Source organism: Lolium perenne, chromosome 2 (assembly GCF_019359855.2).
Source record: "Lolium perenne isolate Kyuss_39 chromosome 2, Kyuss_2.0, whole genome shotgun sequence".
In the NCBI taxonomy this organism is placed as follows: domain Eukaryota; kingdom Viridiplantae; phylum Streptophyta; class Magnoliopsida; order Poales; family Poaceae; genus Lolium; species Lolium perenne.
Window position 1 is genome coordinate 237,476,528 of NC_067245.2, and position 6,000 is coordinate 237,482,527.

Consider the following 6,000-nt stretch of genomic DNA (forward strand, 5'->3'; position numbering starts at 1 on the left):
CTCGTCTCCTGACAAGTACTCTTTACTCGTACCGTGGTATGTGGTCTCTTATGAACTTATTCATATGCTTGCAAGACATTAGACGACATTCCACCGAGAGGGCCCAGAGTATATCTATCCGTCATCGGGATGGACAAATCCCACTGTTGATCCATATGCCTCAACTCATACTTTCCGGATACTTAATCCCACCTTTATAACCACCCATTTACGCAGTGGCGTTTGGTGTAATCAAAGTACCTTTCCGGTATAAGTGATTTACATGATCTCATGGTCATAAGGACTAGGTAACTATGTATCAAAAGCTTATAGCAAATAACTCAATGACGTGATCTTATGCTACGCTTAATTGGGTGTGTCCATTACATCATTCATACAATGATATAACCATGTTATTAATAACATCCAATGTTCATGATTATGAAACTAATCATCCATTAATCAACAAGCTAGTTAAGAGGCATACTAGGGACTCTTTGTTGTCTACATATCGCACATGTACTAATGTTTCGGTTAATACAATTATAGCATGACATATAAACATTTATCATAAACATAAAGATATATAATAACCACTTTTATTATTGCCTCTTGGGCATATCTCCTTCAAACCACACTAGTTATAACAATATACTCCTTCATTTTAACAGGAAAAGGAGTTTTTTCAATATAAGCTTCAGGAAGAATATGATCAACAGTTTTATTTTCAACACATTTACCTATAGGTGAATCAATTTTATCTTTGTAAGGTTCATGATACTTATTAAAGTTCTTCCTAGGCAATTCAAAATGAGAGGCAAAAGCTTTATAAAAGTTTGCAACAACTTGAGAGTCAAGACCATAAGTAGCACTCATATTACGAAATTTATCAGTATCCATAAAAGTTTCAATGCATTCATAATCATAATTTATACCTGACTCTCTATCTTTGTCGTTCTCCCATCCTTCAGTATTCTCCTGAATCCGATCAAGAAGGTCCCATTTAAACTCTTCTTTATTGTGTGTGAATGATCCAGAACAAGAAGTATCCAGCAAGGTTTTATCTTGAAAAGAAAGTCTTGCATAGAAATTATCAATGATGATATTACCAGGAAGCTCATGAATGGGGCATTTGAGCATTAAAGACTTCAATCTCCCCCATGCTTGGGCAATACTCTCTCCATCATGAAGCCAGAAAGTATATATGCGGTTTCGGTCTTTGTGAATTTCACTTGGAGGATAGAATTTAGAATAAAATAGAGGCACAATATCCTTCCAATCAAGAGAATCCCCATTCTTCAGCAATTTGTACCAATGCGCCGCTTTACCAGACAGCGATATAGAGAATAGTTTCTTCCTAACTTCATCCATAGCAATACCTGCACACTTGAATAACCCGCATAATTCAAGGAAAAAACAGTAAATGATCTCCATGATGGACAGTTCCATCCCCTTCATAGCGGTTATCCACAACACGTTCAATAATTTTCATAGATATTTTGTATGGAACCTCTTTCTCACCTGGCGCCTCATCCACTACCTTTTCAGTAGTAGTAGATTTTCCAAATAGGAATTCAAGAGAAGATCTCTCCATAATGAATTATAGCAGCAGGCAGAAATAAAATTGGCACGTATAGTAAAAGTTTTTCTTACCAATTCCACTTACCAATAGCGATTCACTCCCCGGCAACGGCGCCAGAAAATAGTCTTGATGACCCACAAGTATAGGGGGTGTATCGTAGTACTTTCGATAAATAAGAGTGTCGAACCTGTAGGATAACGTTGCATAGAAAACAAAAATTTTCCTACCGCGAACACGCAATCCAAGCCAAGATGCAATCTAGAAGACGGTAGCAACGAGGGGTTTATCGAGTCTCACCCTTGAAGAGATTCCAAAGCCTACAAGAGGAGGCTCTTGTTGCTGCGGTAGACGTTCACTTGCCGCTTGCAAAAGCGCGTAGAAGATCTTGATCACGATCCCTCCGGCGCCACGAACGGGCAGCACCTCCGTACTCGGTCACACGTTCGGTTGTTGATGAAGACGACGTCCACCTCCCCGTTCCAGCGGGCAGCGGAAGTAGTAGCTCCTCTTGAATCCGACAGCACGACGGCGTGGTGTCGGTGGTGGTGGAGAAGTCCGGCGGAGTTTCGCTAAGCGTGCGGGAAGTGGAGGAGCGGGGCGGCTAGTGTTTGGGGAGAGGGGGGCGCCGGCCACTAAGGGGTGCGGCCACCTTGGTGGTTCTTGAGGTGGCCGGCCCCCTCCCCTTGTCCCTCATTATATAGGTGGAAGCCCCAAGGGTTGGACTACAAGTCTCCGAATAAGACCCGAACCCAAAACCTTCCATATGATGGGGAAACCTACCCAAGCTAGGACTCGCACTAGAGGTGGGAGTTCCACCTTCCATATGGGGGGGTGGCCGGCCCCCTAAGGGGGAGTCCACTTGGGACTCCTCCCCCACTAGGGTTGGCCGGCCATGGAGGTGGTGGTTTCTTCCGGACTTTTCTAGAACCTTCTAGAACCTTCCATAGAACCTTCCGCATCATTTTAATTCACATAAAATGACATCCTATATATGAATCTTATTCTCCGGACCATTCCGGAACTCCTCGTGATGTCCGGGATCTCATCCGGGACTCCGAACAAATATTCGAACTCCATTCCATATTCAAGTTCTACCATTTCAACATCCAACTTTAAGTGTGTCACCCTACGGTTCGCGAACTATGCGGACATGGTTGAGTACTTACTCCGACCAACAACCAATAGCGGGATCTGGAGATCCATAATGGCTCCCACATATTCAACGATGACTTTAGTGATCGAATGAACCATTTACATACAATACCAATTCCCTTTGTCACGCGATATTTTACTTGTCCAAGGTTTGATCTTCGGTATCACTCTATACCTTGTTCAACCTCGTCTCCTGACAAGTACTCTTTACTCGTACCGTGGTATGTGGTCTCTTATGAACTTATTCATATGCTTGCAAGACATTAGACGACATTCCACCGAGAGGGCCCAGAGTATATCTATCCGTCATCGGGATGGACAAATCCCACTGTTGATCCATATGCCTCAACTCATACTTTCCGGATACTTAATCCCACCTTTATAACCACCCATTTACGCAGTGGCGTTTGGTGTAATCAAAGTACCTTTCCGGTATAAGTGATTTACATGATCTCATGGTCATAAGGACTAGGTAACTATGTATCGAAAGCTTATAGCAAATAACTTAATGACGAGATCTTATGCTACGCTTAAATGGGTGTGTCCATTACATCATTCATATAATGATATAACCTTGTTATTAATAACATCCAATGTTCATGATTATGAAACTAATCATCCATTAATCAACAAGCTAGTTTAAGAGGCATACTAGGGACTTCTTTTTGTCTACATATCACACATGTACTAATGTTTCGGTTAATACAATTATAGCATGATATATAAACATTTATCATAAACATAAAGATATAAATAATAACCACTTTATTATTGCCTCTAGGGCATATCTCCTTCAGTCTCCCACTTGCACTAGAGTCAATAATCTAGATTACATTGTAATATACCTAACACCCATGGCATTCTGGTGTTGGTCATGCTTTGCCCTAGGGAGAGCTTTAGTCAACGGATCTGCTACATTCAGATCAGTGTGTACTTTGCAAATCTTTACTTCTCCATCTTCGATGAACTCGCGAATCAAGTGGTAACGCAGCTTGATATGCTTCAGCCTCTTGTGTGACCTTGGCCCTTGTGCATTGGCGATGGCACCCATGTTATCACAATATATGATTAATGGGTCCAATGCACTAGGAACCACACCGAGCTCTACAATGAACCTCTTCATCCATACCGCTTCTGATGAAGCCTCTGAAGCCGCTATGTACTCTGATTCTGTTGAAGACTTCGCCACCGTGCACTGCTTCGAGCTTGCCCAGCCATCGCAGCACCATTCAATATAAACACGTACCCAGATTGTGACTTAGAGTCATCAGGATCAGTGTTCCAACTTGCATCGGTGTAACCGTTTACAACAAGCTCTTGGTCACCTCCATAACAAAGAAACATATCCTTAGTTCTTTTCAAATACTTCAGGATATTCTTGACCGCTGTCCAGTGTTCCATTCCTGGATCACTTTGATATCTGCTAGTCAAACTAACAGCATGTGCTATATCCGGTCTAGTACATAGCATGGCATACATGATAGATCCTACTGCCGAGGCATAGGGGATGTTACTCATCCTTTCTCTTTCATCTGCCGTAGCCGGTCCTTGAGTCTTACTCAAGACCTTGCCTGGTAACATAGGTAAGAACCCTTTCTTACTTTCGTCCATTCTAAACTTCTTTAGAATGTTATCCAGATATGTACTCTGCGATAGCCCTATTAGGCGTCTTGATCTATCTCTATAAATCTTGATGCCTAATATATACGATGCTTCACCAAGGTCTTTCATTGAAAAACTATTATTCAAATAACCTTTAACACTGCTTAATAGTTCTATATCATTCCCGATCAATAATATGTCATCTACATATAATATCAGGAATGCTACAGAGCTCCCACTCACTTTCTTGTAAATACAGGCCTCTCCATGACACTGTATAAACCCGAAGTCTTTGATCACCTTATCAAAGCGTCGGTTCCAACTTCTTGATGCTTGCTTCAGTCCATAGATTGAACGCTGAAGTTTGCATACTTTGTCAGCATTTCTAGGATCGACAAAACCTTTGGGTTGTACCATATACAACTCTTCCTCAATGTCTCCATTAAGGAACGCCGTTTTGACATCCATCTGCCAAATCTCATAATCGAAAAATGCAGCTATTGCTAACAAAATCCTCACAGATTTTAGCTTCGCTACAGGTGAGAAAGTCTCATCGTAGTCAACTCCTTGAATTTGTCGGAAACCCTTTGTGACAAGTCGAGCTTTATAGACAGTAATATTACCATCAGCATCTGTTTTTCTCTTGAAGATCCATTTATTCTCGACAGCCTTTCAGCTATCAGGTAAGTCTACCAAAGTCCATACTTTGTTATCATACATGGATCCCATTTCGGATTTCATGGCTTCTTGCCATTTGTTGGAATCTGGGCTCATCATCGCTTCTTCATACGTCGCAGGGTCCTCATCATTGTTGTCCACAATCATGACATTTAGACAAGGATCATACCAATCAGGAGTGGTACGTTCCCTTGTCGATCTGCGAGGTTCAGTAGTTTCCTCGTTCAAAGTTTCATGATCATTATCATTAGCTTCATCTGTTGCCGGTGTAGGCGGTACATGTACAATTTCCGGTACTGCGCTACTCTGATCAACGAGTATAGATTCATCAATCTCATCGAGTTCTACTTTTCTTCCAGTCACTTCTTTAGTGAGAAATTCTTTCTCAAGAAAGGTTCTGTTCTTAGCAACAAAGATTTTGCCTTCGGATCTGTGATAGAAAGTGTACCCTATAGTTTCCTTAGGGTATCCTATGAAGACGCATTTCTCCGCTTTGGGTTCTAGCTTGTCCGGTTGTAACTTCTTTACATAGGCTTCGCAACCCCAAACTTTCAGGAACGACAGCTTAGGTTTCTTATTAAACCATAATTCGTACGGTGTCGTTTCTACGGATTTTGATGGTGCTCTATTTAAAGTGAATGCGGCTGTCTCTAATGCATAACTCCAAAATGATAACGGCAAATCAGTAAGAGACATCATAGAACGAACCATATCTAAGAGAGTTCGATTACGACGTTCGGACACACCGTTTCGTTGTGGTGTTCCCGGCGGTGTCAATTGTGAAAGTATTCCGCATTTCTTTAAATGCATGCCAAACTCATAACTCAGATATTCACCTCCACGATCAGATCGTAGAAATTTAATCTTCTTGTTACGTTGATTTTCTACTTCACTTTGGAATTCCTTCAACTTCTCGAAAGTTTCGGATTTATGTTTCATGAAATAGATATACCCATATCTACTCAGATCATCTGTGAAGGTTAGAACATAACGATAACCACTGCGCG